We start from the raw sequence: 14,548 nt of genomic DNA on the forward strand, positions 1-14,548 counted from the left end.
CACGGCAGATCGTACGCGGAGTCGCGTCGTAAACAAGGAACCGTTTCATCGGTAGCCGTATTTCCAAAGTTTCCTCGCGAATCTGTCCGTCGTACGTGGATATTTCGTCATATCACTAAGCGAGTCGTTTATCGAGCCACGGCGTAGGAACGTTCGCAACCGAAGGACACCGCAAACGCAACATTTTCCGAACGTTTTTACGGTGGTGTTAGTGCGCGGGTTGGCAAGCGTTGCTCGAGTGCAGTAGGGCTGCCATTTTCCGTGTGTTGCGGTGCACGAGCGAGAAAAAGATAGATATCCGTGTACGGACAAGGACGGTAAAGGTCCCGAACACACGGATTTTCGTGGTGCAAAAGACAGAGGAATTCGTCGTGCGTTGATTCATCCCGGGACTTTAACTCGTAATCGCAGTGAAAACGAAGAAAACAAAAGCAAAGGTGGAGGGACGAGTCGCGGGAGCGCGCGCCCGAAACTGGCCCGACGATCAAGGTTAGTTCCTCTTTTCATTTTCGTATTCTTCCTGGTCGTCCTCTTGAGCAGAAACGACCACGTCTGGTCCGTCCTCGAATAGAACGCTATTGCGTTGTTTCAATTGTTACCGTGGAAAGATTTCTCGCGATAATGGCTCCCTATCTGACACCTTATCGTATCGCGACCGATCAGCTGACTTTTTTTTACGCATCTACCGCGTGTATCTCGCGAAACACCGACACGTTTCAATACGGATGCGCTCGTTAAAGATACGCCATTCCATGGACAGTTTGCCGTCTGGAAGCGGTAACGATTCCGACCGTTTGAAAATACCGATCGCCACGCACGTTCGACGTATGTACATCCAATTCTATCGATGTAGTAACGCTAATCGTCCTGCTGCGTATATTCGGTAGCGATACGGTATTCGTCGAATTTCACACGGTGCATCTTTGATCTTTGGGTTAATCGTCTCGGCTTCCAAGTTGTGTGCACACGAGCGTGGCCACCACGAATTTAAAACCATGTCACATCGGTACGAATCGATCGATAAAGTCGTTCGCGAATTCGCTATCGGATGTACGATCGGGTGCATTGTTTACGCATCCGCTGTACCTTGTCTTCGCTTCTATCTCGTTTCGTGCGTTTTTCGTTCGAAATCCCTACAACTGCTCGCGATAATCTCATTACGAGCAGTAAGTATGTAATTTCTAGCTTCGGTATGCGAGCGGTTTCGGTGGTTTTTCGGCGTTCAGCTGTCGCCCGTAAAATTCCCGCTTGCTTTACGCTCGTTCGAAGAAACGATGCCGGCTTTTTTTTTAGTGACCGATACAGGGCAAAAACTTTACGATATTTCTCCACAGTGTTTCTAGAGTTTCGTATTCGAACAGAACCGTGGCCGCTCGCGTTAAAATTTTAGCCGGAAAGGGACAACGAGGGAAACTGTTCACAATGCAGGAAAGCAATCAAATATCAATTTCACCGTGGGCATTTCTCGCCGAACGAGATAACGTTGGCCGGTGAAACGGGCCACGGGATGGGACTGGACGATCATTTTCCAATTTACACGGAACGGTTTCAATTATGAAAGCGATCTTGAAACATCACGTACGTGTAACGAGGAAAAAAGAGACCGCACGTCGGTGCCGTACTCCGCGTTATCGTCAATATTACGCCAACCTTGGCTGTGTTTAAGCGATTAACCTGCAATAACCGAGAAACACTGTGTGTCCGGCTTGTAATCGGCTTTCGTAAGAACTTGCTATCTACCGATGTCCGATTGTAAACAACCGTTACCACGACGTTACGTTGTTCTTTTTTTCTGTCGTACTATTCCGTCCAATGGAATCGCGGATGTGTCCCTATAGTCCCGCGATGGTTTTACGCATTTAATGTGGTCGTACACGGTTTCTAGCCTTTCACGGGGCAGAATTGACGGCTCGCGTGTAACGACGATCGCTAATCGTATTATTACCTTCTGTATAGCCAGTCGCTTGGCTCTCTTATACGACGATTTCACGTTAATCAGCGGTGTAGCAGCCGCGTGTCTTGTTCCAATAATCGTTGCACTTCCTGATTCATGGCTTCCTGCTGCGGGCTTGGATTTATTATACAGAACCGGTCGACCGATCTTTTGTTTCTCTCCCGTTTGTGCACGCGTGTGTCTACGTGTGCCGAACGTAACTATTTTTTCAAACGATTATATTCTTGTCAAATAAAAGTCTCTTGTTAAGCTCTTTTTATATCGTAGAACGATTGGTTCTTTGGTTCTTCTTTGTTCGTTTACTCTATGAACTTTCGTACGTATAAACGCGCTCTGAAACGTCACGTTTTATTCAGGATGCTAGAACGCGCCGAGTATAGTGTTTTCCGCCTAAGCGTCGCAATCGTAAAAATCGTTGGGGCCGGCTGGCTCACGTCACAGTATGGAGGAAGGCCTAACTTATGAGCACTGCAAGCATTCGAAGCTTTACGTTATTACCAAGGGAACAATTTTTCCCAAGAAAATCAGGATGTTATAACAAAAGCAGATGTTACGGCGATCGTGATTCTGCCTGTTCCTGAATATTACGATCTTCATTGCTTTTATCAAACAAAAGTTTGTTCGTCGAACGACATACGCGATCTACCAAAGTGAAATAAATTAATTTGAAGTTATACGATACTGTGGCTCGGTAACATATTTGGATAAATAAATACAGTATTTCAGCATACGCTACACTGACCGAATGCTGTAACGGATCAGCTTCCAAAAACAGTTGCATATGTATAGTTACCTACCCGTTAATTTTAGCCACCATCTCTGTGCATTTAAAAATACAAATTCCCCTATTTTTTTTTTTTTCTTTATCTTGTTAAACGAACCGACGTTCGTTCGTACGTATCAAGAAGCAGATATCTCGCTTACATATGCGAAGAAGTTAGAAACGGGGTCGAGAAAGTTTACACGTATAACGATGCAAGCATAAACACATAAATGTCGGAGATTACACAATGTCCGAGTACGAAGCTGAAAGAAAACGGTGCTCTCGTTTTCGAAAACACGAGATCGTAGTTGAAGGTAACCGATGACTCGGTTTCGCGGGCAAACACATGCGGTCGTGATAATGCGAAAAGTTATTTTAACGAGATTCGATGGTAACGCGGAACGGCGGTTGCGGTGTTGCGCGGCTCGAGCGCGTCAGGTTACTTTTTCTAATTTAGCCAGGGTAACGGGGTAAACTAGATTGTGCTTGTACCGCCGGAAGAGTCTCTCCGACTCGCGAGAACTCGGCTAACGTCGTTTGGAATAGGCGATGTAACGTTACTCGGGTCAAAGCAGCCGAGTGGATCTCCGGCCGAAAAGCTAAGCAGCTCTTCGCCACGCGTTATAACTCGCGATTTAAAACTCATAAGCTTCGCCGCGTCCGTTTACGAGTCTCTCAGAACCTTCTGCAACTTCTGCCCGCTCGCTGCTTTCTGGAAACTTTGAACGTGAAAGACGCGCGCTCCTCCAGTATCCTTTGGGGATAACGTCGTCGTTGCTGTAAACAAAGTAGCTCGACTTCCTCGAGCTTCGTTATTTTCATCCCTCGGTGTCGACGCGAGGCTCCTGCTTTCGACGTTCCACCAGTCGTTGGAAATTTTATGCCTGCTGGAACCGAGAGGCGGTGTCGAGCGCGGTTCCAGGCAAAAACCAGGCAATTCAGATACGTAATTGCATCAGGTTTTCCAGTTAGCGAATCGGTATAGAGCGGTAATCCAATAGCGAACCGCTAAACGGATTTTCTAGCTAAACACGCAATTCCGATATGCAGCTTGTTAACGGACAGTGTTGTAATATAAACTACCTTTTTGTTTTAACGAAAACAATCCATCTTAAATCTATTTATCGAATTGAAATTTATTAAACGCGTTCATCCGTATATTTCTTATTACATGTTTCCAGTTCCCAGAAGACAAAACGAAATAATTCAAATTATACGATAATTCTTTTAACACGATACGATATACGAACTTCCTTAAATACCAAGCGAACACGAAGATATTACTTTTTCGTATTAATCTCTAGCGATATTGGCCTTCTTCCCTGCTATATTTCGTTGGTACTCGGATTAATTCATCTTTCGGTTGTCACTGGGAATCTGGTCCGACAATGGGTGTTTCAGTAGCCACCCATACCAGACGCTGTCATCTGTTCTCTGACTATCGGAGAAGGGACGCGTGTAAACGTGGCCACGTGTGTCTCTGTCTTTGGTATTAGTTCGATGAAAGCAATCGGGTCAACGGCTTCGTCGCTATTCTGTGTCGCGGAGTCGATAAGAATCGAACGTGAACTTCGAAGGAAACTTCGTCACATGTCTTAGACGCGTATCGACGTCCCTGAAATTCAAAAGTTGGAAGATGCCCCGTCAATTCGGAATTCGTGCGCTCGAAATTTCCTCGCCAAACCTGCTGTCGAACTGTGTCAAACTTTTCGCCAGATCGAAGCCTCGGCGTCTTACGTATAGAAATTACGCAGCTTCCTCTCGTGGTAGTTTTCGTTTGCTTCTCGAATTTCGGATAACGTACTCTTCGGGGGGAAAAAACGAGAACGGGACGAGCAAGAAAACAGGATAGAATTTCGTAAGATGCCGTTTCTTCGGATGGAATCGTATCGATCTCGTTGGCACTGTGTAGCTACTCTTCGTCTTAAGATCTACTATCTACGGTGGAAGGGAATTCAGCGTCAGGATTTCTCATGTGTCATTACATTTCACGAGGCGACGATAAAGCGATAAACCTTCGCTTCGCTTCTGCTTCGGTCTGTCGAGTTTCGTTGCGAAAAGCACGGACGTACGCTCGCTCGCACTCGTCCGTTTCTACTTAACGAGGACGACACCAGAGAAACGAACTATTACTCGGATGTTCTCGCTGAAAATAGGAGAATTACCCGTTTCAAAGATTCCAGGAGTCGTCAGTCGTTACTTAGTTCCGTTTAGAGAAAGGTCGTTGTTCGCGCGTCGAATAAATTTAATCGCGTTTTTCGATCTTTCGAACGAATTGGTACTAATTTTTCGCGGGGAACACAGGAATTGTAATTTAATTACGCGTCGACGACGCAGTCTGTGCAGGTGTCGGCTAAAAATATTCGCTGGAACGATAAGAATTTCAATTCTAGAGCTGCTACGTACAGGCTGATTTTAGCGCAACGACCGTGATTATCGATCAAATCCACGGTTGTAGTTTCAATGGAAAAGATAGCAGCCAACTTTAACGTTTCACGTTATCGAATGCTAACTTTAACCGCGTGAAAGATAAATTTAAAAGCGGCAGTACCGGACATAGGTATATCGCAAGGTATCATAACTCGAAGCAATTCAAACTTCGTTAAACACACGGAATAAAAATTCTTTGTAAAGAAAGGAGAAAACATCGAGCTACATCGTGTTACAAGAGAAACGTTTCCACGTATACCGGGGTTTCACGAACAAACGCGTAAGGACTGCTTTGTAAGAATCAGACTGTACCATGGGAAAATGGTGCATGGGGCGTGTGTACGCGTGTATCGTAAACTCTATTTTCTATGTAGAGACCAGTCGAGAGTAGAAGCGACAGCGGAAAACGAGTAGCACTTTGTACAAAGGCCGCGCCACTGAAAATGGCGTCTCCTTCTACGGGCAAATGCATTTCTCGTTGAGTGGTAGTGACGCGCGCGCGCGCGCTCCAGCAAGCGCCAGCTGAGCGTGTAAAGCGTAGGTGATGGTGTACGTTGTACAATGTATACGATCGGTCCACGGAACGCCGCACGGCACGAAAACGGCGTGCGTCCGTCGACCGACGCGGCGCGGACGGCGATCCGGCCGAGCGCGAACGAGTTTCGGTGAACCGGTGTTAAATGCGTTTTCGATGGCGCCGTAATTTCGCCGGAGTTGTTTCACCGTCGATTGATCGGAAACGTCGACGAGAGGCCGCTTCGTTTCCACGCTTATCGAATACCGCCTCTCGAATCGCGTTTTATCTACGTGCACGTTAACGTCGTTGTAGTTTTTCTCGTCTCTCCTTTCTTTTTTCCTCTCGAAATCTTGTCTTTTCGGTTTGTCTTTCGCAGCGAGCAGAGTTTACGAATATTTTTCTCGAGGATCCGTAGGATAATTTTTCGTTTTCTAATTCGCCTTTTATAAGTTTCTGCGAATGATCGATGGAACGATCTTTAGAGCGGCGTTACTGGCCAACCGTTCGGATCGCTTTCACAAGCGAAAATTCACGAGATTCGTGTTCGTCATCGATGTTTTAACCCAATTGCCTTGACCAACATACGTGTATCTGGTATTACGCAAGTGAAAGAAAACGATAGTAGTAACAGCGAGTGCAAAGGTATTGGCAGAGGCTGTAAATCGTGTCTGTATGACATAACCGGGAGAAAACGTGAACAAACAGTTTCCATTGCTGTCGTTAGCAACGAGCTTGTATCGCTAATTTGTTCGGCAACGATGTTTCCAGACAACGAGTTGGATTTCTGAGTCGCGATTGAGTCGGTGTGCAGGGCGTGTTTCTCTCTCTCTCTCTCTCTCTCTCTTTCTCCCTCTTTTTCTCCCTCTTATGCTACGGTCCTTTTATTCCCAGCGACCTCAGTCTGAACAATATTATGAAATGACTGGGTACATATATACAGACATAAACGTACGACTATGCGCATGAAATATTCATAGGGAAGTTTCTTTGGTGACCCCTGTGCATCTAGGCAAAGAAAAGAGCTAAAGAAAGGAAAAATAGGAAGAAAAGGAAGGAACGTTTCATTTGATACGACTATCGGCCGGACGTTATTCGTGCGCCTTCGTTATTCGTGGCTTTTCATATCGTACCGTTCCGCTGAAATGTCACTGCGATTTAGTTATATACGTATATAGGTAGTAGCACCGCCTCTATACCGACTTGCTTTACGGCCCCGTAATTTTTTAATCCCGCCCCGGTGTCACTGCGAGGAATATAAACGCGCGATTAAAGAGGCGCGGCCCGTTACAAAACGATGCGCGTTCACGAGCTTAACGAGCGCAATAACGCGTCGCGAGCACCCAGACTTTTTCACGCCTATCGCGCTGCTCTCCGCTTCCTCACGACGAGAGGGAAAATTCAGGATAGCATCGGATAGAGGCGAAGCGCAAATGGAAAAAAGGAACGTCGCTTGGCAAGCGACACTGTTGCCATTAGAATATCTGTGACGCGCGATGCAGCTACATGCGATTCTCCGATACGTACGCGCGCATTTTCCATTCGTCAGAGAATAGCTAACCGGAATACGTGTAACGTATCGTCGACAGAAATTCTCACGATACAGACGCGTTTCCGTTTTTCAGGCTAATAAAACATCGAATTATCAACGAAGAGATTCTTCGCGAAAACGTCTGACGCTGTCTGATGATTCTTCCGTCGTCGATCGGATAATTAGCTTATAACGACGACGTTTTCGGTATCGTTAGTAGCTGCGGAAACTTTATGAAATACGCGCAATCGTCGAGACTACCGTCTTCTTAATTAAATCTCGAAATATGTAGCAACTGGCGAAGTGACGTGATGTAATGTTCGTTAGTCGACTCGAAGGTAGACGCTTCGCATTGCACGACCGAATATCGTGCATACGCCAGCCTCGTTACGTAGCTTTAATTCTTGCTTACCTCGGATGGATCGCAGATGGTGGTTATAGAAATTTGTTATAACGAATTGTAAATGTGTCTTTACGGTCTCCGTAACGAATCATATCGAATGGAAGATATCCCTTACTGTTAAAAGTTATATCCCTTGGTATCTAGTTCAAAGTTATTTTCCTTTCTATCTTTGCGACGCGCGTTAGTCTCAAGACAAACACCGTGGTCGAACGTACTTCCGATATCCAACGATGAAATCGGCCGACGCGACGTCGCAGTTGACAATGGCGAGCAGAGGCGGTCGAACGAAAACCCGGAGATCCATTAGCGTTCCATTTGGACCACTGTCTCGTATAAAATCATAAGAAAGCTAACATACACGTTTATTTATTTAACATTGCAGCATGTCGCGTAGTGCCGTGTGCATGTCGAAATGTCACACGTGCCGCGTTTACGTATCGCCACATTGGCCGCCCGCATTGCTTTCGATGCCGCGTATAGAACAGAACGAAGAGAGAAACAGGGGCTTTATCGAGGGCGGGACAGAGCACGTTGAGAAAGAAACTTGTCAGCATCAATGTCTCGGCTCGGCAGCACAATGTTATCGACCGCAGGAGTGTCCGATTCCTATCCAACGTATTTTTTTTACCGCGACTATTGTGTCACCGTGCTTTATCGAACGTTGTTCGCCGAGATAGGGGCCAGCGTTGTTAACCTGGCCGGACTCTTAGCCACGAGACAATTTGAGCCCGGGAATTTCAACTTGAGAAATGAGAGGATCCTTTGTCCCTTTTCGCCTCCAATTGGAAATCTTCGCCCGAAAGAACTCTCGAAGAGATAGCCGCGAAAGAAACGACGCGTTTTTTCGCCGCGATTCTTTCTTAGGATGGCTCCGTCCGTGTCGAGAAAAATATTTCGCTCATTAAAAGAGATCCTGACCGACGAGGCGGAAGGCAACGTTTCAAGTAACAACGATCCTCCGTTGTTTGTTCGTTCGCGATCGAAGCGATATCGAGAAAAAGAGATCGACTTTCGTCGCAATTTCTGTGCGATAAAAGAAAATTCTTAGTTAGAGGCACGGTAGGCGACCGAAGCTATTCGTGCTCCCTCCTTCGACTAATTCTGGATGAAATATTCACGCGAGATGATTGCAGTGGAAGAATCTCGCGTCCCATCCTCGCGTGGAAGCGTATTATTAGAGAGTTTATCGAGCTGGCGGCTGTGCAATGTAAATTCGCGGAGGAATTATTTTCTCGGAATGTCGCTTGTTATCGACGGTATTATTAATATTGTCGTTTTCATAAACGACGCCACCAACTGCTCGCTGATGCAACGTCGATTTAGATACGAGTTCTTCTATGCACAAGTTGCTACGCTATGTCAGTCCTCGTACCTCCGCACGCACGCAATTTAAACTAATATTGATTTCAAATTCTCGTATATTGCGCGACAAATTTTACGAAGGACACGTGTCCGCGTAATTATGCAACCCTTTGAAATCGAAAAGACCGAGTCACGGACCACTGAATTTTATAGTATGACGTCATTCATTTTTTGGAATATAAAGCGTAACGTTAAAAAAGTTGTACGAGGCTTATCGATTAATTTGACGGTCTTTCAATATTAAAATCGCAAAAAATGTTAGATGCAAGCAGTTACTTATTATATATTAATTAATGTATAACGAAAAGTACGTTGAAAAAGCAGCGTAATAGTACATGATAGGAATTCGTTGATGTCAGATCGTAGCAGGCGATTTTATAATTAATGTATATCTATATTTTAATAACATTGAGATTAGTTATTACAAAAAAATTGCAATAATCTTAATCAATGAGAAAGATAAATAAGCCGGATGTATAAAGGAACGATAATTAAATAAATAAAGTTGTATAAACAAGGGAAAACTAACGGAACGAGCAAAGTCGTACACGACGAATCCGTAAAAAAAAGGTAAAACTACTGGATTACCGAAGATGTGCTAATAACGGAAATTAATCGATATGTAAAGTCAGTTCGCCTTGACCAGGTTTCGTTTACTACATTAACACGCGCCGTAGCGAATAAATCGGCTTTTATGCAAACCGCAATTCAGCGATTTTATGTGGAGCTCTTTACACGAATAACCGTGACAATAAGAGGAATATTGCACAACGATCTGCCATTGTTCCTCACCGTGTCCTCGTGTTAATTTCTCGAGCAATAATTTTTTTAGTTTATCGCTTTCTTGTATTAAGGCGTGGTGGATAGAGGCAAGAAGGTTTTCCATTACAGCGTACAAAGTTACGAGATACCTCTTAGCAATAAAAAGCAGAGAAAGGAGATTCGATAGAAAAGCACGCTGGATCGTCGATAGCGCGAGTCTCGGATGGTCGTTCGACTCGAGGCTTTAAAAAAAATGTTTAAGAGTCACTTGTTTGTCATGTGCACGCGTGTCTGAGTCTGAAAGTACATAGTCTGTCACTGCGTTTCGTTACACGAGCTCCAAAGACACTTCACGGTTCGTTTACCTTAGCTACGGAGCTTCTACCGAAATACTCTACGGTCTACGAAGCTTCGAGACTTCTTGGAAGCTTTCTCTATCCTTTTCTCAATCGGTTGAATCGAAAGATCGATAAATCGATCGTGTTAGAGGTCAGTTTTATACGAGGCTCCTATTTTCGTTTTTGTTTGGTCGTTGAACGATAATTCACGGATCACGATACACGGACTTAAAAATATGGGGAAGCTCGTGGAAAAGGTTAAATCGAAATTAATCAGTGGAATCGCATGGAAAGACTTTAACCGCGGAAACGGCTCAATTCGCGTGTTTCTCGATGCCGAAATGATAAACGATGGGACGGATTGGCGCGTCGCGTCGACCGAATCCGCTGCAATTAGATTCTGGCCAAGTATTTGTTCGTTAAAGCGACGAAATGAAAGCAAACTGCGCGTTACCGCGTCAATTTTGTCGGCTGATGGAGCGCCATCGATCAGTCGATCGAATCGATCCTTCGTCATTAACGGGCCGATTCATCCTCGCTGCGAACGTAATTAGAATAAACGTCCATTAATATTCCGGCACGGCATTCGCGACGAGCACGGTCACCGAAATTCTGTAAACTTAAATCGGTTTTAACACTCTGGCCAATCGAGACGCGAATTCGCGTCTTTCGTACTTCACGCGGTACCCTGTAAAAATGTTAACTACCGTTAAATAAAACAGTAAAAAGAAAAAAAAGCAATGGGTGATATAAACGAAATGTTACAAAAGTGTCTTTACATTACACGCTTGAATAATAGGAAATCGTTATCGATATATTAGACGTGATATCGGTCGCCTTGAATCATTTTCAATCGCTCCAAAAACAGCCGGGAATTCAAGTTATATGCTAGTCGAAGCAGCCGGTCCCCAGGGTGTTAATAGTATTTATGCGTTGACGGAAAAGGTTGCCAGAACCGGGAACAGTAAAATTTGTATAACAAATCGCCGAAAGTGTGTTCACAACGTGCTAGTTCTCGCGGCATGTTGGCGATAAGCGCGTAACAGAGTTAGCCGGTTCGCTTTCCATCAATACGCGGCTGTTTGTTTTACGCGTCATCGACAAATGTCCGGTAAATCAGACACAGAAAACTCGTACATCGGCCAGGAATTCGATTTCGATTGCAGCTGTCGCGAATATATCTTTCCGCGCGTTTTCGTACATTTTTTACTGGCCGACTGTCGATTCTGGCGAAAAATCGGAAAAGCGAAAAAAAAAAAAATCAGAAACGGCAGAAAGCTTTACGAGTGGTAGCTATTTCACGAACTCTCGATCATAAATGTTCATCGACGCTAGAAGGCATAAAAGTCAAAGTTGAAGGGTCCATCGATTTCGGTATATGTATTATATCGAACGGTGGCTGGTGGCGATCTCACGATCGTAACGAAGCCGTGCACGAGCCAGTAATAGCCGCGTAGTAGTCATCTCGGTGAATGCGACATTAATTTTCATTGCCCGGAGACCTTGGCTGTCATGTACCTTTCGTCGTCGTCCCATTAGCAACAATGTCACGCGATATTACCCGTAACTTTTTATCGTATTTCCCGGAGAAAATTGGCCCCGTTAGGTCGGTCGTCCGCGTGCTCTGAAATCGCGGGAAAATTATTAGATTCTCCTGCCGGGATACGCGTGCACGCTCCAGAGAAACGAAGGAACGCGGACCGTACGAATATTTGTGGAATATTCTCGTAATATTCGCTGGAAGTTGAAAAATTATTCCGATTAATCACGTTTTCCCGACCAGATAGAAATTAATGCGCGATCGTGTCACGTCGGTTACTATCGGGGCTATTTTTCTGTCGCTCATTAGCAAAATGTCTTTAAATTCGATGCGTGAAACCCACCGCCAGGGAACGGAACAGCGTTTACGTTAATGAAGTCGACTCTTGAACGGGTCTCTCTCTCTTTCTCTCTCTCTCTCTTTACACAGGTGCGCCGTACGATTTTCGAGCAGCGCGCATCCTCGTTTCGTAATGTCTTCTCGCGACGTGCCGCACCGTGACGCAAAGAGAGAAAAGAAAACTCGTCGTGACTCTCTAGTCTAGCGAATCGCCTTGTACCAGTGACCGTACGTACGGTCGTCGAAACAGGAACGAAACGTCTGACGAAACGTGACCCGAAGCTACAAAAATTTCACGCGAATATCGCGTTATGTCGCCGAGAATACGCGTGAACGTGATGGTAAACGTCGCGCCGGTTTAAGCCGTGGACCAGCGTTTCGTAACGTTTCTCTTTCCTCTCTGACATTTGACGTGTCCAGTATAAATAACGTTTGTTGCGTCCAGCGCAAATAATCATTTAATAAATGCCACGTCCGCACGCACCTGCGGCTTTAAAACTTGGCATTTGTTTTGCGCGGGTTTCACCCACAGAACCACGACTTGTCGGAGAAAAAAGATCGTTGTTCGCAGCCTGGCCAGAGAATCGACGATCGGCCTCGTCTGCAAGGGAGTCGATATGCATTTCGTGGCATAAATGTCACGCTTAATCGTTGTTTCGTGTTCGAGTCTCGCGAATAGACGATTCTTAAAACATTAAAATGATATGGAAAATATGTATCGATCTCCTGCGCTTTGGGCTCGCAATATTTTAGTCGCGCTGAATATGCTTTAATTTAGACCGAGTTGCTTGGAGTTAGGGTCATATATGATGCATTCTTTAAATAAATAATAATTTCATGCTCTTCAAACTACGAATCACGTTGAAAACGATTGACGTCGAACGTAGTTAAATTTTAACGGCCTTTCCGAAAGATTGTGCCACGTATAGATAACCTTTGAATCGATAAAAAAGAACTTTACGTCGTACGATTTGCATATGCGAAGAAAAAATCTAGCACACGTTTGTATCCGCGTTCGTTCGTCCGATTAAATTAATCGAATCCGTCACTGATGGCTAGATGGCTTCAGGTGTGACTGCACGGCTTCGAAACTGGTCGGTTCGCCTGACTTAACGGTGCACGCAAGGGCCAAGAACCTTCGGTCGTTGTATGCACCTGGAATACATATTGGCTGCTCGAGGTACGAGTCACTTGTTCCTAAGCAATATTCTACTGGCTGATTGTTCTTAACGTGGCTCCGACCTTCGTCAAAATCGACTGCGAAGTAAGCGCTTTGCGAACATTTCCTTCCACGCTCTCGCCGTTTCCAACATGTTCAACGAACGGACAGTTTTCGCTCGTTCTACTGCGGAATCCGTTCATTTTTCCTGCAAGAAAATTAACTTTTATCGAACAGGGATTCTCTAGTCCCGAGTTTGCAGTAGCTGCGTGTAAATTCTTCGTTCTCCGTTCTTGCGTCTCGTTCTCTTTTCATCGCTGAGTGATTTACGCGGTTTCCGTTTTGGGATCAACTATCGTCGATTGGCGTTCGAACTTTATTGTCCGCGTGTGCTCGCGAGTATCGACAGCGGTTAGCGATGCAAAGTCTCTGTTCGACGAGAGACGTCGATACGATATCCTATCTGTCGTTATTTCGAACGGGAAAATTTACAGCAACGTTGGCGGAAACGTTCGTTTCAAGAGAAACTTTGTTTTATCAGATTCATCGACTATTCGATTGAGGAGCAGGCGCGTGTACAAGATCGTTTCGACGAGTTTATGTCGACAAATGAGCCGGCCGAACCGGATGACCCAATAACATTAGCGACTTTCATATTTCTGATGCGCGTGGCTCGCGAATCGGTTAGGTAGACAGACCGGCCGTTCAAGAAACTGCTCGAAAATGCAAGCGTGCATAGACTCTCCCACCTTTATTCCCAAAATAGCTGCACCGTCGATGGAGTGCCCTGGTACGGAGGTGAGAGTGTATGCGGACGGGGTGCGCGCGCGAGGATATTGAATTTGTATCGACAAACACCTATTGGCAATCGATCGATCCCAAGGGGCAAGTTTCCCTTCTACCTTCGAGCACACCGGCGTCTTAGAAAGCAGGGGGGAAAAAATGTTGTCTTCGTTCTACGTTTCCGTCGATAACGCTATTAAGGAGAATCCGATACTTGCCGTTACGGTAAATCGAATTCGCGCATTTGGTTTGGTTTCCTGAAAAAAAAACAAATATTTTGCGATAAAGTAGAATCACGACTAAAATCGTTTCTACGAACGTTTGCTTCGGGTGGTCGTTCTTTTTTCCAAAGTTGAATCATACGTGCATTTTTCTAAATGCACTTTTATCGCACCTTTTGCCGCGAACGTATCAGGGATCACACACACACGCACACACACACACGTTGGTTCGAAACGAACAGTGTATCGAAGTTATTTCCACGAAGAGTCACGTTTTTTTCTTTTTTTTTTTGTGGATGTTGGATCGTAGCACGAGGAATATCACGACAGTTCGATGTCGTTCGCGATTCGGTGACATACGACAGTGGCAGAAACCAGGGAGGTAAAGGCAGGAGAAATCCTGTAGATAAACAAGGATGCTTGACGTAACGAGCCCACGAGGAAGTTTC

Source organism: Bombus bifarius, unplaced genomic scaffold (assembly GCF_011952205.1).
Source record: "Bombus bifarius isolate JDL3187 unplaced genomic scaffold, Bbif_JDL3187 scf7180000007996, whole genome shotgun sequence".
Taxonomy (NCBI): domain Eukaryota; kingdom Metazoa; phylum Arthropoda; class Insecta; order Hymenoptera; family Apidae; genus Bombus; species Bombus bifarius.